Source organism: Lissotriton helveticus, chromosome 10 (genome assembly GCF_964261635.1).
Source record: "Lissotriton helveticus chromosome 10, aLisHel1.1, whole genome shotgun sequence".
Classification (NCBI taxonomy): Eukaryota; Metazoa; Chordata; class Amphibia; order Caudata; family Salamandridae; genus Lissotriton; species Lissotriton helveticus.
The window spans coordinates 153,143,893-153,167,489 of NC_136071.1; positions in this window are offsets into that span (position 1 = coordinate 153,143,893).

Genomic DNA, 23,597 nt, shown 5'->3' on the forward strand with positions numbered 1-23,597 from the left:
ACACCATATAACGAAAAAATATCACAAAAGCTAGTTCAAGCATTATTCCATACCCTCAGGGTAGCTCCAGACCCTCCTTCCATCTATTAATGGGCTCCCATATTCTTAGACCCAGCTGCCTCCCTTTCCTGCCTTTCCGTGCATAGATGGGTTTTTCCAAGTTATATACTGCCAGAAGATTAGCCAACCATACTTGCAATACCGGGGGATTTTTATCCAACCAAGCCCTAGCTATACTTATTCTATACACTGCCGTTTCAATAACCTTCTCAATATAAAAATGTTCAGTTTAAAAAAAAAAAATGATTGCAGAGGTATCTGCCAAATGTGTAACATGCCCAATACAGTTGTACATAATAAGTAGCATCTTTAAGGTTGCATATTACATTTTTATTGACTCCACCCCACGTTTCAGGCAGTGGGTTACTGGTTACAACTTAGGGGCCTATTACGATGGAGGATTTTCTGCATCCTCCGGGCCGGCGGAAGCCACCGCCGGCCCGGAGGATGCGGAAAATCCTCTGCGGACCCACCAAAGAGCCACCGCCACATTAGGATGGCTGGTGGGTCCTGGTTTCCGTCTGCAGCTTTTCCGCCGCAGTTGGCTTACAACCGCGGCGGAACAAGCTCTAATATGGTGACGGTGTCTCTCAGACACCGTCAGCCATATTAGGATGGGGTGTGAAAAATGCTTTTCCGCGGCGGTTTTTCCGCCGTGGAAAAGCATGTGTAACTTCACTGCGGGGGCCCGTTGTGGGCCCCCTGGGTGAAGGGGGGCTGGGGGCTGCACATGGGGGGTACCTTTGGTACCCCCCTGCATTTGTATGCAGAAATCGGCAGGCACCGCACGGTGCCTGCCGCTTTCTGCATACAAATGCAATGTATGCATTTTTACCATTGCGTGGGATGCAGCTTGAAGCCGCACCCGCCGCAATGGTAAAAATAGAGGATGTGACCGCCAGGGTGGCGGTCACATCCTAATTGCACAGGAGGGAACTCCGCAGGCCATGCGGAGGTTGCCTCCTACTCTATGGTGGCGGACGGACTCAGGTCCGTCCGCCATCATAATCGGCCCCTGATGTTTAGGTTTGTTTCAAATCTAGAATTCTACTGCATGCAAGCAGAGAAGAAGAGTTATGAGAGTGATTTGTTTTTATGGGACCTTCTGACATACATTCTCCAAGTAGAATTGTTGAATTCTGCCAGTGAGGCATTACTCCGTCCATTTCAATTAGGCATTTCAGTTGCCCAAATAACACTGTAATGTATCTATTATTAAAAAAAGGCTAAAATTACCAAACTGCGACTTCTTGTTGAAACTACCCTATCCATAGACACCGTTTTATCTAATCATCGTAAAATGCTGAGTACCTTTATATAACTATGCCATCCTCATCAAAGAGGCCCGAGCAAACAAAGGAAACATATTCATGAATGCATGAATTGTACCATGACTGTTCCATGAGTTTTCATAGAAAAACTAATTTTGGCAGTACTATTTCTGAGAATCACTTCACCTAAAAAGTTTAATCAAAATATTGAAACGAATGGCATTTACCATGTGGGAGAAACTAATCCCTAGTATTTTTTTTGTTCAAAATAGCCTTTTTGTATTTTTTTAAGGCGTAAATGCCTTTCATTGGGAAAATGGGTTTTATATGTGGCTTTTTCTGGAAGAATTCCATGCAACCTTTTTCCCTTCACACCCACTTCTCATGTCCAGTCACTGGATGAGGATTTTTTTTTAATGAAGAATTAATGCTTGATTTGTTGGTACCCCAGAACCCTCGTTTTCTCTTTCAACTCCCCTATAAACAATAAGGCTGTACATCCATGTGAGTGTGGATATACGTTAATTAGGGTACATATGGCTCCCAGTTGGAATATTCAAAGAGAGAGGAAAAAGGAAAAAAAACTGGGAACAACTCACAGGAACACCAATGGACCAGCGCACATTACATCATCCCGTTATTTCTCATCATTGATGGTATTCATCATAACAAGCTTAAATTATTATCAACACCGAGAGTCACTATACCTAGAGGAGAACATTCTCCCATATTGTCACTAAATGAACACTGCTGGGGGTGTTGCCGCATTATACCTGTCCTGACTCCTGTTCTCTAACTACTCGTTCTCCATCTATCTACGTGAAGGGGGTTGGGTGGGATAATTCCGGGTCCTAGTCACACCGTTAAGAAAGCCTTGACACATAAAATAGTCTCTAACAAACATCGAACTCACTTTATTCAGTCTGTTCCAGCACAAAGAAAATATAAAAAGAAGAATGCTCCTTTACTAGTTAAGTTTATGGTGAGACGTAGCTATGTCTCACCACAGAGAGACTCAATAAACCGATATAAAGGGCAGCCATGTTGTTCACTCTATTGTTAATATGTCCATAGATGTCGTCATTTAATTAATAAATTAAGCGGATTACAGTTACCCAATGGGGTTGATGCATCTTATAAGTACTCGTTTAACACATTGTATAAGGGAGACATTGCTGAATATTTCTCCTAAGAGGGCAACAACATTCTTCCTCAGATGCTGTCCATGTTACTCTAAGTGGTGGTAGCATCAGACATAACAATACTTTAAATATTGTAGAAGAGGAATAGGTAAAATTGGACCTTATCAAACGATATTCGCAGATTTATTTATGCTTGGGTCTATTACTCAATAAAGTCCCAAAACAATATGTTTCAGGGAATGCACTCGATGTGAACAAACAAGAGGACATTTTTATTTAATGCGTACACGCTAAACTATACAATAGGGGCATGAAGAGATTCAAGCAAGGAATATGCTATTACTCAATTAAGTCATTTAATTCTCCAAATAGACATTCTCATTGAGACCCTCTCTTGCACAGCACTGTTTACAGTTACTTGGAACAGATCTTGTAGGGTCCTGCTGGTATTAGCAGTTGGGTCCTGCTGACATATAGTCATTGTTGTCCCCCTAAACTGATGGTCCCCTAAGACCTTACAATCCTGAGACGCCTTGCTGACATCTGGAAGCTACAGACACCAGTAAAAGATGCAAGAAAAGAGTTACGGAATTATGAAACTATAAATACAGAAAGGAAAAAAGGCACAACAAGTTGAAGCACAGCATTCTGCCTGTATCTGCCAATAGTTTTCAAGCAATCTTAAAAGGGAACTTAAGCAGCTCTTTCCACCTGTTTTTTAGAACCTAAGGCAGTTCCTACGACAGGGATACATATCCCATGTTACTTACTACTTGCATTAAGGAAGCTCCTATATAGCTTAAATTTCAGTATAATTTGGCCACCCCAGTCAACCAGGACTTTGAAACTACAGCCATTACCAAAAGGAGGTTCATTACAGGATAAAGCAAACTTTTCCAACATTATCTTTCGAGCAATTGGCACAAAGATCTCAATAGACATTACTTTTCAACGGATCTACACAAAAACGGTAAGAACTGTAAAAAGAAAATGTGTTCTACAACAATATCAAGTTTTAAATACGGAAGTCCCAATGTACTGTATCTAAAATATTGAATACCTTTGAGTTTTACCACATTTTTGCGAAAAAGCTCGTGCTATGAAATGCAATGTTGGGCCCTTTTTAGGTCGAGCGTAGACAGAGCTTGCGCTGTCTGGAAGATCTGTTGTATGTACTTTGTGGATCTGAAGCTAAGCCCTAGGACTTGTCTGCTTCCACCTTTGCTTAGGGTCTTTTTTCTGTTCAACTGCCTCTATTTAACTGTCTTTTTTTTTGAAAACCTTTATTGACATCAAAAGAAAACAAGGCGAGGCCCACAACCAAGCCGGCCGGCCGCAGTGTACAAAACAATCAGGAGTCACCAGGCAAATATTACATAATCAATCAATACAAAGCAGAGGCCGTACAATCACAATAGGGGAGAAGAGCTACAGAAACTAAAGGGCTAAAACACAGGAGTAAATAAGGATTAATTTTTATAATAAGGGGAGAGGACGTATGACAGGCTCACTTACAATACGGAGGCATCCGACATCCCGTAACCAACCTCAACATTAAGAAGGGGGCATGGGGCAAAATATCAGGGGGACAACACAATGCAGTCAAGAAATCAGGATATGTGAGACGCAGTCAGCCCCTGAGCATTATCCTCGTAACACGCCCGCCACCCGAGACACTACCAAGCCAGAACAGAGGGATCAGAAAAACGATGCATCAAAGCCCGCCCGTCATAGTACCCTCTGGGACACAGGAAGGAAAAAAAGGGGGGGGGACTAAGTAGGGAGGGGGGAGAGGAAGGGAAAGGAAAAGGGAGGGAAGAAAAACAAAACAATAAAAAGGGAATAAGAAATTATGAAAAAAGAAAGGTAGAAGACACGCCGACACAGGCCCCCCGTGGCGGGAAGACAGGAGACAAAAGGATTAGCGGCCTAAGTGGGGGCATGGCGATCAGGAAGAAAGACAGCCGAAATATAGCAGGAGGAGTAACGACGCCATACCCCCACCCGAAACACACCATAGGAGGTCGGGACAGACGCGGCCGCACGAAAAAGAGATACAAAAGGGCCATAGAACCAGAAGACAAACAAAAAATAGAACCCAACCCACCCGTCCCACCCTGCACCCCTGTAGAAGGCTATGGCCTACCCTTCAAACAGCGTGCCTGTCGCCCTAAACCAGAACCCGAAATATAGCGAGAAGAAAGAAAGGAAAACGAGACAAAAAGGGACAAAAGCGGAGAAAAGAAGACAGGAGGGAGGAGCAGAATAACTATAATCCAAACGGTCGGCCGCAGCCCCCCGCCCAACCGGACAAGCACAATCTAAAACAGACCAGGACGACACCCCATCACGCGCCACAAAATATTAGGAGAAGGGGACCTCCCACCCTCCTACGATCAGAAACAATTGTGCAACGAAATCGTATACCGGAAATCAAGCAGAAGGTGTACATTTCACCCCCAACCCTTTCGAGCGACAAACCCCACCCACCACATGGCAATGTAGAACCACATACTAAATACGGAATCAGCATATAATCGAGTGTAATGGTGACTAGCATAGCTACGTGGGGGTAGATAGATCCACAAGTGAGCAGTAGTCCAAACTGAAAGTATCGATGCATCAACACTCGAAGCACGAGCCATGAAAAACAGGAGTTCAGTTGCGCCACTGGAGCGGGCGGGGTGGTCTCAATTATAGACACAGGCAAAGTCATCGAAGCAGGCACAGGAGGTAGTCCACCCACGGTTTCAGGCAGCAATGTCGAACAGGGTCGCAGTACAGCATCCGAGTCCCCGGGGTCCGAACCTTGAAAAGCAGGGCGCCCCAAAGTCACCAGCACACTACACGATCTTCGATCAGTGGTGGAGACACTCAGGTCAATCGAGGGGGGTGAGGCAATGAAGTCATCGAAACAAGAGGGCGACAAGAAGAAACGGCCGCCCAAAATGGCGGCAGATCGTGGCGGACCCACCGAGACGCCCAGGGCCAGGGAAGCGTGTAGGGATCTCAGGGCTTCCAGGATATCTCTGACTGTCGGCTCACGCCCACCAGATCCGATCCCCACACAATCAGGCAACTCGGGCCCGCCGCCACAGGGTGACTCTCGTTCCAGAGGGCCGGCCGCCATTTCGTGAATCAGCCCAATCGCCGCCCACTAGGACCCCCGGAAATAACAGTTCTCAAATGTAGGACTTTACAAGCGCCGGGGGTCCCAGCAAGGGCGGCCTCAATGCCAAAGGGATGTCCGCCCAAAACGGGTCTCCGCCAGCACCAGCACCGGTGCCCCAAACAAGCGGAGTCCGGGCCCCGAGGACCAGGGCCGCCGGACAAAGCAGCGGCGGGGGGAGACCCCCTCTCAGAAGCAGGTCCCGGGGCTTCTCACCCACGTCGGCCGCGCGGCTACCAAGGCAGGCCCGGGTCAGGATCGCCGGGATCTTCGCACATCGGCTCCCAACACTGGTTCTCGCTCTCGGCCGGGGCCGAGAGCCGTCGGATCCCACCGGCGAGGTCCCGGTCCAAGTCTCGCAGAGGCCCGATCTCTCGGAGGCCACAACTCCGGAGCCACTGCACGCCGAGACCCCGGGGTCAGATGGTAAGTACAGACAAGCCGTTATGTTTCCAATTCCCCAAAAATGTGCCGTCCCGGGACAGGATAAAAGACAGGATAGGCAATCAGGATGGAGGGCTGCGGGAGCCGAGCTAAAGGGCGACCATCACGGCCGCGAGCTAGGCTCCTCCCTCTATTTAACTGTCTTGATAGAAAACGACCAGCAGAGGGCAGTAAAATACCAGAATTGCTCTCTGCTTGTTCAACTTCCTCTAATTAACTGTCTTGATAGAAAACGACCAGTAGAGATCGGTAAAATACCAGAATTGGTTTCTACTTATGGAAATCCTTTTTTTATTCTTCTGGCAACTGGCTCTATTTAACTTTCTTGCTAGAAAACGACCAGCAGAGGTCAGTAAAATACCAGAATCACTTTAGCATTCCCTAGATTCTAGGCCATAAAAACTTGTATTCAACGAGCATCTGTAGACAATAATATTTTTTTCAAATCCTGTATTTTCAGTAATATGACCACCAAAGGGGCTGGTTTTATTTTAAAAGCAGAGCTTTGGACAATACAATTTGCGGCTGATAGGCAGTATTTCTCTCCATGTCTTCCCATACCTGGAGTGTTCCGCAGTTTGGTGCTTACTTTCCCTCCATGTTAAAGAACAGTAGGTGTTTCAGCACCCAGGCTAATGTGCTGCATAGCTAAATGCATATAAGGTCCCAAAGGTGAGACCGATTGCATTGCAAATGTTTGTTTCTAAATGTTCTTAGGGGGACATAGCAACTAAAATAAAGGGACTTGGGTTTGCTTATTCGTTCTAATATATGCTCTAGCAGTTTCTCAAGCTATCACTGGCGGCCAGTGCATACTGTGCAATGCATAAAAACTCACACTCTGATACAAAAAAAAACAACCTGCCCACGACAATAAGGCCCTTCGTAATGTGCAATATAGTGATTGGGACGAACTATACAAAAGATATAAGACCACTGTCCTGAAGGTCTTATATTTAATATAAATCACATTCATTGTTCTGATACTGATCATTTAGTCCACTTAAGGTTTTCCTATGCATCCTTGCAATGCTATCCTTCGCTAGAGGTAGTCTTGTAAATTCAAAAATGGTTTATTTGCTGATTTGAACATAACTACTGATCCCCAAACTTACAGAAACTAAGAGGTGTCCTTTAAAGATTTTTAAGCTAAAATAAGAAAAATAACTTAGCAGAGAATGAATTTGATGGCATTCCAGCTACCACTTGTATGTAATAACATGCATTGGAAGGTTAACCTTGCTTTAGAAAATGTGTACATTTATCGTTTTTGCACATGGTAAGCACTTTCTTTCCAAAAGATATCAATGTAGTTCTTGTTTTTTATTTTTTTTAACAAGGTAAGGAATTCTGGTTGTCGTAATCTTACCCAAGTTCCACTTTAAAAATGGAGCTACTGTTCCATACAACGTTTTCTAAAGTAAGCTCCGGAGTGTAAAAGTAGGGGCATTTCCACATGGATAAATTCACCTGTAGATGTAAGATTATGACTGTAGTTACCTTAGTTACACCTGCCAGGAATTTATAAAGGAATTTCAGGCAGGAAAAAAAACCCAATTAAAATAACTTACCGAGCAAATGTGACGTCCACCGCTCCGGACCTCCACAGGAACTGGAAGCTGGAGCCTGGAACTTCCTGGACCATTCAGGGCGCTGTTCTCATGCTGTGAGAGCAACGCCCTGATTGAAGGGTGCGGCCTCACTCAGTGCTCCACAGCGCCCGGGAGGCCTGCACTGACTCTAAGCCAGCTGGTTTAGATTGCTTGAATTGCACATGTGTGGCTGGCCGCCTCAAGACGGCCAACCAAAAAGACATGCACACTTTATACATAAATGCTTAGACAGCCCACCCTCCTCCCTGCTGCTGTCACTCAGCAGCGACCCTGCCACCATCATGAGGCTTGACTCTGGATGGGGATGAATAAATACCATTTTATTTTTCATGGGGTGTTGGGGGGATTTTAATTGAGGCAACGCTCCGGCGGAGGAGCCGCACCTGTATAGACTTTTATGTTTGTGAATGCTCACAAATAAGTATTTTTGCGGACATTTACAATATTTTTGTCATGTTCCGAGGCACAGGAGCCTGCTCCATATTTACGAGGCAGAACTAAGCCACTTTTTTTGGCTTAATATTGCCTCGTAAATATCGTACCCCTTAATAAAGTTTTCTGCGTAAAAGGGCGTGCAATGGGTGTTGCTGGGGCGGTCCCAGCAACATCCATGGCTTTTTGACACTGCCCCAGATTTACGAGAAACCTTAAATCTGAGGCAGCGCCAAAAATTCATGCCTCCCCTAGGGGAGGCGTAAGGGAGGCACAACGAAGAGAAATATCTTTATTTCTCCTCGTTTTTCCTTTTTCTATGTGTCTTGCATTCTGCAGCACACATAGAAAGAGGAAAAAGCCTCTTGTGATTGTTTTTGTTGAGGAAAGGTTCCCTTCCTGCACAAAAATAATCATCCTGCAACGCAGGCATACTTGCACCATGCGTTTGCACATAACAGCCCATTGTGCACCGGTGCAGGGGAAAAGGGCAGGGATGTGCCATATATGATAGATACGGTGTATTCCTGCCCTTTTCTTTTGCCCTAGGGCAGCGCAGCAGGAAGGCCTCTGCCGTACGCCAAAACCTCATAAATGAGGCCCTCGTTTCTAGCCTGGAACCAGTCGGAGATGTATTCCTGCCATGCACTGGCTTAAATCTCTCTCGAGGGTGGGAAAGGCAATGTATCAGCCCAAATGTGTTGGGGTGTCCGAGAGAAGGAAAATAATAAAAATGTGCCTTTGCACAGGTAATTCTATTCACCTTGTGCAGAATTTGTCACCACAGAGAATACCGTAGAGAGGAAGAGATCCCCGATTGGAAATACCATGGTTTTCCAGGGAATCCTCATGGAAACCTACACCAGGCGCAGTTTCCAGTCATATATTCCAGAAAGGTGTAAAACTGCACTTCGATGACATTTACAAACCCAAGTGAAGTTTTACTGCTCTCTTTGTGAATATGGGCTATGGGTATCCTTTAGACAATGCGCACAAGTTTACTCTAAAATACAGTAACTAACTGCACTGCTACCACAGAACACACAATCTAACGTCGCTTAGTGATTACGTCATTCGAATCTGACTGGGTACATTGATTGCTTTTGCAGAAGCCGATTGATGAAATCACGTGACTGCACTATTTATGTAAGAGATTATCAGTCGCTAATGCATATTTTCGAAATTGACGTTATGATTTCTGCATTAATAGCTGTAAAGCAGGATACTTCCCTGATGTGTTTTTTTTAAAGAAATGAATAATCGTTTCCCGTTATTCTGACATGAGAAATATACCTCTCTTCAGCCAGTCGGTATTAAAATAAACATCTCGCGGCTTGAGGGACAGCAAAAATACATAGTTCCATAAAAAACATGCCCAATCAAGGAAATGTTATTTTATCCACGTGCCTTTTCAATAATGTTTTTATATTTTAATGCATAGGTGGGTTGTGATGTTCAACCTGACGTTCAAGTTGAATATGGAATTTTTGTTTGACTTGTGTGTACCGCCCCCGCTACTCCAGCCGCACACCTTACCACAAAAGAGGCATTGCATAAATATAAAAAAAAATACAAAATAATGGAGCACTTTGTGCATGCCTCAGTCACGAGAGGAACCGGGTGCCAGACTCGTGGCATTCATGGAAAAATACAGGGAAATTCAGTGCAGATAATGTCGTCTCTGTTTCAGAGCAAGGTTTGTTTTACTTAGTGTGCTGGAACCGAGGTGGAAAACTTCCCAGGACAACAGTTTTCTGCTCTGAGTGAAAGGCATCTTGGCCACAGTGATATAAACTGCAGTGTGAGCTTTTAATATTTCATATTTGCAGAGTACGACATAATGTGTGTGTGTGCGTGCATGTGGGTGTGTGTGAGTATATATATATATATATATATATATATATATATATATATATATATATATATATATATATATATGGTTTGCAGAATGTAATATGATATTTATTACCAATGTTGAGCGTGGGGAGAAGACAAGACTCATCAGAGGTGTCCATTCTGTCGCTTATCAATGGGTAATAAAATATCATACTATGGGGCATATTATCAAGAACTTGGTCGGGGAGATGTCGCTCTTTACCCGCTCAGACTTAAGCAAGGACACTATGGACAGACGGTGGCATCTCCGTAAACTGATAGATCCCTTCAAAGCCTGTGGTGCCCAGATATTTCTGCAAGAACCTGCGCGCCTTAAAGTCATCAAAAATGGGCGAACTTATTTTTTCAGTGATACTAAGGAGGCTGAAGCTTTCTTAGCCAATATCAATTCAGATACAAATTAGAGACAGATTTTTATAAGAGTTATGCAGGGATTTTTCTCTTCCTTTTCCCGTTTCTTACTGAGGGTTTTTCATTTTCTTTTTTTTTAGGGGATTGATAAATTGTTGAGGTGGCTGGGATGTTAAAGTGCAGCTGTCTGGAGGGCTAATCCCAATCTGCCGCTGACTAGGTTACTTAATTTTTTTTGTGCTGTTTTTGGGTAAGTCTATTCTGGGTTTCGACAAGGAAGGGGGGGGGGGTCGGGGCCCGTTAGGGTGATCCTCTACACGAGCTGCCTCTCCAACGGCAGCTGAAGCTGAAGGGTGGTACTTCCCCGGCTGGGGTAGGTACTAGGGGGGGTAAGGGGGGGGACCTTCTCTGCAGGTCTTGGTGGGTGGGTGGTGGGTGGGAGGAAAATAGCTAAAACAAGTTCACAGGCTGACAGGGATTTGATTGAAGATAGACAGGGCATGGACATTATGGTACTGAATGTGAAGTACACTAGATGTGATATTAATTGTTTGGGAGATCGAGAATCTACGATGCTTGTGTCCCCTTTTCTGTTGTTTTTTTTATATATAATTATCAACGTTTGACTATTAACTGGGAGCCGGGACCGATGCTTTCACCACTTTTTAAATGCATGAAATAAAATGCTTAGCTTGGAATATAGCGGGTTTGAATAGCAAAGGCAAGAGATCTCTGGTCTCCGAAGAATCAAAACGATATAAACCGCATTTTTGTTTGCTATCAGAAACACATCTTATTTGGAAAGACAGGAAATTACTTAATCAATTAGGATACGAAATTATGGTCTGTTCGTCTGCTGGGACATCTATAAGAGGGGTTGCAATACTCAAGGACAGGCGTGTAAGAGCAGAAGTGATGCAGACCGCTTATGATAAAGATGGCAGATGGGCAATAGTGCAGCTTAAGTATGAAAACAATACATTTGTATTATGTGTGGTGTATGGATCAAACACAGATGAATCAATGCTCTTTGATCAATTAAACATAAAACTTTTGGATTGGGCGGGAGAAATTATAATTATGGGCGATTTTAATTGCATCATGGATTATAATCTGGATACAACCAGACCTAACAGCCACCAACGGATGCATAAGACTAGGGCAGCTATATTAGATATTTGTCATATACATAATATTAAAGATGCCTGGCGACAGCTACACCCAAGTCGACCTGGGTATACCTATTATTCGGCACCTCACAAATTATGCTCCAGATTAGATATGGCTTTAGTCAGCGACAATGTATTAGAGACTTGCTCTATGACCCTATGCCCTCGTATCTCCTCCGACCATAATGCTATAATTATATCATTTTCTACACCACACAGCACGGCTCCCTCCAGAATGTTCTCCTTTCCCAGATATCTTATTTCAGATGTATCTTATATCTCGCAGCTGAAAGTCCATCTTGCTGAGTTTATTAGCATCAACAAGAACTCGGCCTCCTGTCTTGTAGTATGGGATGCTTGCAAGGCGAGCATAAGGGGCTTTACACAGGCTTATGTGTATAGACAAAATGCTGAACTTAAACAATGCAGAGCTTTGGTAATATCACAAATAACTAATCAAGAAGAGCAATTGGCCCTGGCACTTCGACATAACTTACCAACTGTCACGGATGTTAATCTTAAACTTAGTACTTTAAAAAATGACGCAAAGAAAAGTTTTTATCAGAAACATAGTGCAAATATTCACAAATACAAAATAGCGCAATATGGGGGGGGGGGGGCAAAATCGGCCGCATCTTGGCCTATAAGGTGTCTGAGTCCAGAGCAGGCTCTCTAATTTCTAACATTCGGGGGTCAGACAACAACATATATAATAAACCACAGGAAGTTTTAGAGCTATTCGCTGATTTTTATAAAAACCTATATACCCCAGAGAATCAGCCAGATCCCGATCTTATACGGGCCTACATTGAGGAATATGCACCGCATACAGCTGATAGCTTAGACCTGAGCTCTCTGTCTGATGATTTAACCATGATAGAACTACATCAGGCTATTAATCATTTGCCCGTGGGTAAAGCGGCAGGGGAAGATACTATCCCGTTGGAGCTATATAAGGCCTGTTTACCCGAACTAGACCTGTTATTATTAGAAGTCATGCAGCCAGTAGGGACGAACGGAAAAGCACCTAAATCATGGAATAGGGCGAAAATAAAAATGTTTCTAAAGAAGGACAAACCAAAGGAAGCGAGAGGGTCATATAGGCCAATTTCACTGATAAACACAGATGCAAAAATATTTGCTAAAATTCTTGCAATTAGACTGGTACCTATTATGCCTCAACTTGTCAATACTCAGCAGCATGGTTTTATCTCCGGGAGAGACACTACCTCACATGTAAATACGGCTATTACGGCCTTCGATGTCGCAGAGATAGAATCCACCCCACTAGGTATGATCTTGTTAGATGCAGAAAAAGCATTTGATCGAGTGGGGTGGAACTATCTCTGGAGCACGTTGTTCAAAATGGGGTTTAGTGGAAAAATGTTAAGGGGCATACAGGCTCTATACGACAATCCCATTGCCTGCACCAGCTATAACGGTCTAACTTCCTCAGATTTTCAAATTATGCGCGGCACCCGTCAGGGCTGCCCTCTCTCACCCCTTTTATTTGCTCTTTCTTTGGAACCCTTCTTAATGGCTCTTAACTCCCAAAATTTAATTGTGCCCTTTAGTTCTGGTTCTCAAGAGCTTAAACTGACCGCATATGCGGATGACATTGCCATTTATACACATGATATAAATGAGGCCCTAAAAGGAATTAAACTAGAGGCTATTAAATTTGGGAAAGTATCTGGTTACAGGCTTAATATACAGAAGACGCAAGTTGTTGCCAATTATTCCCCCTCCACGGCCATTCCAGAGATCTGCAAGGTAGCCACTTATCTCGGTGTCAAAATTACGGCTAAAATACAAGAAATAAACCATATCAACTATAATGAGCTAATCAAATCCACTGTTATACTTTTAAAGAAGTGGCATAGGTTACCTCTGAATATTATTGGCAGAATTAGTCTTATTAAGATGAAGGTATTACCTAAATTCTTATATTTATTTCGATCTATTCCACTGGCATTGAACAATCGGTTTTTTCAACAACTGGATGGTGTTTTAAATAGCTTTATTTGGGGCTACAAAAAAACAAGAAGATCGTTGAAACATTTGAAAACTATTACGAGCGAGGGTGGGCTTAACTTCCCAGACTTTAAGTTGTATTTTTGGTCTTCATTTTTTTTACGACTACGTTCTTTACTTCATAAGGAAGGAACCATATTTTCTCATCATCTCATGCTGAAGCAAGAGTCAAACATGTTTTTGTTTAGAGCAAATGACCCCAATTATTTCAAGAGGGTAAGGTTTAAGACGGCCAGGGATATAACAAAGATATGGAAGAACGTATTGATATATTGCAGGACTTCATTTTTTCACCCGAAGCTACCTCTATGGGGCAATCCAGGTCTTCCAAGAGTATTCTCTGATAATATTAATAACATATGGGCAGAGAAGGGAGTAAATACCTTGGCCGATTTATACAGCCCACAGGGATTTGTTGATTTTAATCTGCTTAAACTTAAATATGATCTACCGGAAAACGCCAGATACAAATACTTACAGCTCCATGATTTTTTAATTAATAAAAAAAAAGATCCGAAGCATCGCAGACTGCGATATTTGGACATGTCTATATTCTAAAAAAACTAAATCAGTTATAAGTGGGGCTTATAAACTATTATCAAAATATAAAACAAATGACTTGCCTAAATTAACGGAGAAATGGGGGGCCCAACTTGGCTTCAATGTTACTCTGAAGCAAATAACGAACTCCCTATCTAATATCAACAAGCTAGTAAGATCTTCCAGTCTCAGGCTACAGCAGTTCAGAACAACTTGTATGCTCTACTATACTCCTGAAAGAATCTCTAGGTGGTCCCCCAATCCCGATTTCACAGATCGTACAAAATGCCCTAAATGCTCTGGGGTAGCCGTTAATCTAGTTCATATGCTATTTTCCTGCCCTAAGCTTAAAACCTTTTGGGATGAGGTCCAAGATATTTGTAGAATTAAGAATATTTTGTTGCCTATTTTCACTGCCCCCTTAATTTTGCTAGATCATCAGTCTACCCCAATCCCACAATCTTCCTTGGCAACCATACTTATCTCTTGTGCTAAATTAACTGTTGCAAGAGCCTGGATTGCTATAGATCCACCTACTGTTTGGGATTGGTGGGCTTTAGTAATGGAAATATACTCCATGGAATTTGCTCTAGCAAACCTAAGGGGAGGCCGTACATTGATAACATTTGAAAGAAACTGGGGAACTCGCTTCTCAACTTGATATGATTTTGTCAAACTTTATTTTCTCTGACACGTTATGAAATTTATAAATCTATATATATATTTTTTTATTTTTTTATTTTCATGCTCAACAAATCTGGATGTTTATGAATTTTTTTTGCTGTCCTGAGGATACTCTTTGTGCCTTCCTTATTTTATTATCTGCTGTATAATTCAATTATTTTTCTCATGTTTTTAATGTCCTGGATATATTTGTATTGTATTTTTCTCCTGTCAGCTTGTTTACAATAAAAAAAAGGAAAAAAAAAAGAACGGTGTTAAAATTATCGTCGCTTTAGCGGCAGGAAACTGCCGCTAAAGTGGCGATAATGGGCTTGATAATATGCTCTTGTGAATTCCAATAGAAGCCCAGGTTCACACCAGAACCTGGGGTTCTATGGGAATTCACAAGGGCATATTATCAAGCCCATTATCGGCGTTTTGGCGGCAGTTTCCTGCCGCTAAAGCGGCGATAATTTTAACGCCGTTCTTGATAATATGCCCCTATATACTTTGTTAAGCTTCATATAAGGTTTATGCCTTCGTGTTTTATCATTTGTAGTTGTTTTAACAAAAGGTATTCAACGTATACGAGAATGCAAGAGGTTACATCTATGCAGGATGCTAAAATCTTTCGAATAAAGCTTCTATGAAGAGAGTTGTTTTCTTTTGTGAAGTAACTGCTACTTCCCATCTGTGAGGCACTAAAAGTGTTTTTTCAAGTCAATTTACCCGTACTGTGGTAATAAACTCAAATTTGTTCTTTACTGTAATAAATGTGCCAATGTGTATTTATTGGTCCAGTTGCTCTAGATATCGTGATATTGAGCCACTTTTATTTTCACTTTCACTTTCATTACTATATATGTATATATGCAAGGGCTTGGTATTTGAAGCTTGAGTCGAGAGTCGCCATCTTGCTGAGGTATAGTTACCTATAAAATTTTTGCACAGGGATATTGGAGCTCTTCCAGGATTTCAGGATTAATGAGCAGTCTACTAATAAAAAATAGAAGCCATTTAGTTTGCACAGCTTAGCCCGCTGAGGCGAGACAACAGAGCATCCACCCTCTCCAATTAATTTAGCAGACAAAATGCTTCACCTTCCAAAAATGTAACTTGAAAAACATATCCTCCAATACTCTCTGCAACTGACCAAACTCCCAGAATAAGAGATCTACATCAGTCACCACAAGTGGATAATTTGTATATATATTTCCTACTCTTTGCTACATTATATGCAATCTTTCTAAGATGTAATACATACACTAAATACAAATACATTGTATTCTTTGAAGATTAGTTCTGAGTATAACAGTATGAGACTTTACTTGTAGGTTGCACTAAAGGCTAGCAGTGACAGAGATATTATATTTCATGTGCCAAGCCTGTTTCATATTATAATACAGCCTTATAGCCCACCGTAAAGGGCTATACCAGCTATTAAAGGCCCTCTCCAGTGTTAAAGGCCCGAGCCGAAGGCGAGGGTCTTTAACAAGGGAGAGGGACTTTAATAGCCGGTATAGCCCAGCTACGAAGGGTTTAACACCAGACCTAACTATGGGCCCCATGCTTAAAGAAAGTCACAAAAGTTCACCCATGGTATATGTCCTTGCATCAGTACAGATTGTAAGGCTTTCATAAATTCACAAGAATTTACAGAAGTAGGCCAGGAAATCTTATTCCTAGAAAATATTTGTGAACTGCATTTTAGCACGAGCAAATATGCATGGGTAGATTTGCTCATGGGAAAATCTGTTGAGCGGTAAAAAGTTCACCCTTCTACCAACCACCTTATCCCCCCAACTCTAGAAGAAATTTTACTTCTGGCCTTGTCAGGAGTAAATTTCCAACTTTTCTCCACATGGGAAAATATTTGAGATGAGCTGATGAAAACCCGTAAAACATGCTGGTTAGTAGGGTTGCACAGACTCAAAAGGGCATTCCTACCATGGGAAGCTATTGCTTATCGCCATCTCCAGCCCTCTATGTAGATTTTCAGAAAGGTGGCAAAATAAGGGAATTGCTGGTATTCAAACTCTACTATTGTATGAGCTCTGGCATTATCAGAGGGGCTATTATCAGAGCGGATTTTGTTACAGGACAAGTAGATTCATTAAGCATCCTCTCCCATGGACAAGTTGATATTTTATTAAATTCCACACCTCTGCTCTGTATGAGCATATGTGTCTGCTGTAAGAGATGAACAGGCATACAAGAAAACTGAATTTCCTGACATTACAGTTATTGTCTTTGAGATGTGAAATGTGACTGGCATGTGAATACTACAGTTCCTCTACCTCAATCATCTTTTCGCATGTCCTATTGGCCTTCATCCCTCCGTTTGCATCCATTGCTCATCCTATGTGTGAGCATGTTTATACTGTTACCAATGATGAAATGCTTGGCAGATATATTAGTGGTTTTCTTGACAGGGTATTGCCTCTGAAAGACCAGAAGGGAAAGAGAATTCAGTCAAACAGAGTCAGGCACATGACTGCCATGGCCTGGACTTTTGGGGTCACTAGCCTGCACCAACATCTGCAGATTTTCTCATTCCGCAGCATTCCAGTCCAGCTGTGTTCAAGTGTATTTGGCATTCAGTCTTTGTGGGCATATACCACACTGTGTATGAATATGCAAAGCTTAGTTTGCACAGGTGGACTGGTCTACAGTGCATTAGTGGACCCCTGAATGACTCTACATGTCCCACTGAAGTGATTAACAAAGTTGAAACTGACCATCAAGTCACATAGGCCTAGATTTAGTAAGCCTTTGTGTCGTGCATGGCAAAGCAGGGAAATGCAAATGCTTATTTGACATTTTCATGGTGATGCAAAGCCTTATTTGGGTGCCCGTGCATTGATTTGTAAAGAAATGTAATGCAACCCAGCAGCTTGTGATGCCTTTAGTTACATTTCCTAAGTGGTAGGCATTCCATGGGTGGAGCATGAGTGTTTCAGTTAATCCACCCAGGTATTTCATGAAATTCTAGATTTACTAAGGTTTGTAAAGCTGGAATTTCATTAAATTGGTATGCCTACTGCAAGGAGAAATATATTTGTTACTCGTTATTTCCTCTTTCTATTAGGCGTGCAGTCTGAATCATGCATCAAAAGAAGAAAATACCTATTTGGATAGTTTTTGGTAGGAAACTATCTCTTCCTGCTCAAATACAATCCTGATCATAACACAAGCACCCTTGCACCATGGTGCAACTGAGCCTTTTTTGGTGCTAAGCAGCCTCAAGCACACCAGTGCAGGGAGAGAGCTGGAAAGCACCATATCATAATTGATATGGAGCCTTTCAGCTCCCTCCGATTCATACAGCACAGCAATTTGCCTTGCTGCACTGTGTTGCAAGGATTCTTAGTAAATCTGCCTCTTAATTTCTTTTGTGTGTTTTTCTAATAGACAGAAATAAAATGACAACCATTTCCATTTAGGAGTAATTGGTTTTATTTGGCACTTTCCTGCATTCCTGCGTAAATAAATGATAGCCTTCATCTTCCATCATTTGCTTTCAAAGATCTATTCATGAAACACCTGAAGCAGAACCAGCTACTCGAAGCCTCCCAATCTGGCTTCCCCAGCAATAACAACACCGAAACCGGCATGACCACAGCCACCAATGGCATCTGAACCCTCCTTGGCTGAGGGGAAGCAACAGCTTTGATCCTCCTCGACCTCTTGGCAGCCATCAACACCATATCCCACCACACACTGATTGAAAGACTCCATCACATCGGCATTCAAGGAGACACGCTTAGATAGATCACCTCCTTCCTTACCGGAAGAACCCAGAGGATCCACCTCCCATCCTTTATCTCTGAACCCAAGGAGATCACCTGCGGTGTCCCCCAGGGCTCATCCTTCAGCCCCACATTCTTCAACGCATATATGATCTCACTGGCCAACATCATCAGATCCCACTGTCTCAACATAATTTCCTATGAAGACGAACACCCAACTGATCCTCTCACTCACCGATGACCCCACCACCACTAGTACCAACTACCACAGATGCATGAGAAATGTCACCGATCAGATGAAGAACAACTGCCTGCAGCTGAACACTGACAAGATGGAAGTACTCATCTTTGGCAACAGCAGCAACACATGGAACAACGCCTGATGGCCATCAGACCTAGGACCCACAACACTCCCTCCACACATGCCAGAAATCTCAGAATCATCATTGACAACAAGCTCACCATGAAATCACAGATCAACATCATCTCCTCCGTCTGCTTTCTCACTCTGCGCATGCTACATAAGATCTTCAAGTGGCTACCCCTACACGCAAGATGCACCATGACACAAGCCCTCATCGGGAGCCAACTGGACGACGCAATGACATATACATAGGAATCCCCGCACACCTTCTTCAGAGACTTCAGACCATACAGAACCCCGCAGCCAGACTCATCCTTGGCCTTCCCCGACGAACCCACAATACACCCCTCCTCAGAAAACTCCATTGGCTCCCCCTACAGAAAAGCGGAGAATTCAGGCTGCTGACCCACGTACACAAAGCTCTACACAACCAAAGACCTGCGTACATTAACCACTGCCTGAACTTCCACCAATCATCGAGAAGATTATGCTCCGCCTCCCTTACACTTGCCCATACTCCCCGCATCTACCGAAGCAGAAGTGGTGAACGCTCCTTCTACCAAATCGCAGCAAAGACCACCCTCCCCACACACCTCCAGACCATCACCTCACTTCCAGAATTCTGAATGGCCCTCAAGACCTGGCTGTTCGAATAAGCCTCCAGGGCCTGCAAGCGCCTGGATACCCTTTGGGGTGACTAGCCACGTTTTTTAAATTCTTATTGATTGATGGCTTAGGTGTTTGGGTGGTGTTTTCCACACTGTTTCAGGATTTAAGCTTCTTTTGGGAAGGAATTGGTCAGTGAGGCAACACAGTTTGTAGCTCAAGTGATCCTAATGTACCCACATTTTTACTTATAAAAAAGACACAAAGAGGCAGATGAAGGCTAAAAGTGTATTTATTCCACACAGAAGTTACAGCTTCTCTTTCCACGGTCCGACTCCACTTGACACAATGTTACTGTTCAAAGATGAATTAACTTCTTTGAACAGTAACATTGTTACTGGGCAATGAAAGTGGGCTTGAGACAAGCACGCTGCCAGGTAAGGAAAAGCAAGTTATAACTCATGTGAAGAAAAGGGAAAATCGAGACATGTCTTTCCTTATAAATTTCTGTTTACAGATTCGAAAAGACACACATTTAACAAAGAAAAGCGAATATACAACAATGAGAACTCAACTAATTGAACTAAAAGGACACAACAATATGCAATTTACTTATCATCCTTCAATCAGTTGGGGCACATCTTAACATGCATTCCCTTAACAGCCACTTAAACCTCATTCCTCATTATTCTCATGTATCATGGCTGGTGGAACACACTTCTTTGTAGGTTGATTATAATACCCTTCCCCTAGAAGTCATCCTTCTTCACAGCCCATGCCAACTTCATCTTGACTTTGTCTCTAATATGAGCAATTCTTAACACAGTGTAAACAATTGTAATGTGATCCATTTTGCATTTGTTTCCTTTTCACCTTGGCATTCACCTCTTTGTCCATGCTTCTAACACACACAGTCCTATTAGCCTGAGATGTTAGCCACTGGAACACACCAAAATGCTAGCCCATTCCTCTGAAAACTACAAAAGGTGGTGTGATGTGTTATGATATGACAACAGCATTTTACTCTGAGTCTGTTCTACAAAGTCCCTTCTCACCAAAGCTAATTTGATGCATTTGGCGATCAATTTATGTGCCCTTTCTGCCACCCGATTACCTTAGGGGTGACACAAATTGTTTTTCCAATGTAGAAAGACCTCTTTCAAACATCAGTGACCAGCTTGGTATCTAGATGTCTGGCCAACTTGACTTCAATCCATGTAAAATATCAGTCTATTAGTTAAAGACAAAGCAAATTCCACCCATCCCTTCTCGTCAGAAAGTCCCTAAACTAAATTGAGCGATTTTGTCACTAGTTTGATGCTGCAAATTGACAGAGACCAAGGGGGGAATTGTGGTGATTAGGTGCCTTTACATGTCCAACAACAACAACAACATTATTCTTCTGGCAGGGTCACTTTAAAACTTACACACACACACACACACACACACATATGCGCACACACTCACACACGCACGCTCACACACACATACATGCGCACACGCCCACCGAATCTCTCACACACACACACACTCACCCCCTCCCACACACACACCATTATCAATTCTCTCTCTCTCTCTCTCTCTCTCTCTCTCTCTCTCTCTGTCTCTCTCTCTCTCTCTCTCTCTCTCATATACATACAATTTCAAAAAGGTGGGCTATTGAGACGGAAGCACGTGTACAAAGACACATGCATGTTGTACCGCCCCCACACCTACTGATGGCATGAGACACAGAGAGATTTAACTCACTTAGATTGAACATTCTATGAAGGAGATTGTTGACTGCAAAGAAAAAAACTCGCCAAAAGTGAAGAAAAATAAATTCCTCCATTTTTTCTCAAAGTGTTGCAAGCATGAGCTTGTAGAGGAAGAATGCCAGAAACAGATATTTTTAAGCAAAGGTTTTGCCTGGCCCTCAAACCCATTTAATCCTCACAAGCCGGTTCTTATTCACTTGGATGGAGCTTGGACTAATACATTCGCCCTGGACAATCATATTTAAATGAAGCATAGTCAGTTACATAGTACTCCTGTGACTTCCTACAGTGCCACAAGTCACACATTCATCATAACCACTTCCTTGGCCTCAGGCACTTCGGCCATTGTCCCACATTCCTTGGTCAGCGGATTAACGCGTTCATTCCCATTTTGTATGAGAGTCGCGCTGTTGGAGGTTGGTGACGCCTGCCAGGCAATGGCATGGTAGCAATAAAGTTCACGTGCAATCGTGCATGCAGGTAGATAGAGCAGCTTTATCTGAAGACGTGCAATCTTCATTCCTGTGGAACACGTCAAGTCAAGTCAAGTCAAAGGATTTATATAGCGCGCTACATACCCAGAGGGTCTCAAGGCGCTTGAAGAAGGGTGGGGAGTTACTTGTCGAATATCCACGTTTTGAGTTGTTTTCTGAATGCTAGGTGGTTCTGAGTAAGGCGAAGGTCAGTGGGAAGTGAGTTCCAAGTTTTAGCTGCTAGGTAGGAGAAGGATCTGCCTCCCATGGTGGTTTTGTTGATGCGGGGTACAGTGGCAAGGGCTTGGTTGGAGGATCGTAGCTGGCAGGAGGGGGTGTAGAAGGATAGTCGTGTGTTGAGGCATTCGGGTCCGATTTTGTAGAGTGCTTTGTGTGCGTGGGTTAGGAGCCGGAAAGTGATCCTCTTATTGACGGGGAGCCAGTGGAGGTTTTTCAGGTGATCAGAGATGTGTTCTTTACGCGGGATGTCTAATATGAGCCTGGCTGAGGCGTTCTGGATGCGTTGTAGTTTTTTCTGGAGTTTTGCGGTGGTGCCGGCGTAGAGGGTGTTTCCGTAGTCCAGTCGGCTCGTGACCAGAGCGTGGGTGACTGTTTTTCTAGTTTCGGTAGGGATCCAGCGAAATGTTTTTTTGAGCATGCGAAGAATGTTGAAGCAAGATGAAGAAACGGCGTTGACTTGTCTGTTCATCGAGAGTGAGGAATCTAGGATGATGCCCAGGTTCCGAGCGTGGTCCGTCGGGATGGGTGCTTTTCCAAGGGCCTCTGGCCACCAAGAGTCGTCCCAGGCGGAGGGGGAGGAACCTAAGATGAGGACTTCTGTTTTGTCAGAGTTCAGTTTCAGACGGCTGTGCCTCATCCATTCGGCTACTTCTTTCATTCCTTCGTGTAGGTTGGTTTTGGCTGTGTTAGGGTCTCTGGTGAGTGATAGGATCAGTTGAGTGTCGTCGGCGTAGGAGATGATGTTGAGGTTATGTTGGCGTGCGATGGCCGCGAGGGGGCTCATGTAAACGTTGAAGAGGGTGGGACTGAGTGAGGACCCTTGAGGTACGCCGCAGATGACTTCAGTGGCCTCTGACTTGAATGGTGGAAGGCGGACTCTCTGGGTTCTTCCGGAGAGGAACGAGGTGATCCATTCCAGTGCTTTTCCTTGGATTCCGATGTTTTTGAGGCGCTGTAGAAGGGTGCTATGGCAGACTGTGTCGAAGGCTGCGGAGAGGTCGAGGAGGATGAGGGCGACTGTGTCTCCATTGTCCAGTAGAGTTCGAATGTCGTCTGTTGCTGCGATGAGGGCGGTTTCGGTGCTGTGCTTGGCTCGGAAGCCGGACTGTGAGGAGTCGAGGGATTTGTTGGTTTCGAGGAATGCGGCGAGCTGGTTGTTGACAGCTTTCTCGATGACTTTGGCCGGGAATGGAAGGAGTGAGATAGGGCGATAGTTTTTGAGTTCGGTGGGGTCAGCTGTGGGTTTCTTCAGGAGGGCGCTTAGTTCGGCATGTTTCCAGCTTTCCGGGAAGGTTGCGGAGTTGAGGGAGCAGTTGATGACGTCTCGGAGGTGCGGTGCAATAATGGCGTCAGCTTTGTTGAAGATGTGGTGAGGGCAAGGGTCAGTGGGGGATCCTGAGTGGATAGAGTTCATCAGACGGATGGTGTCCTCAGTGGAGATTGGCTTCCAGTCATTGAGGGTGTTCAAGGGGGGTGGGGTTCCTGCAGGGGATTGGGAGGGTTGGTCTCCAGGTTGGTTGTCGAAGCTGTTGTGGATGTCTGCAATTTTGTTGTGGAAGAATGAGGCTAGGGAGTCGCAGAGGGCTTGAGAGGGGGTGATGTCGTTGGAGTTGGCTGAGGGGTT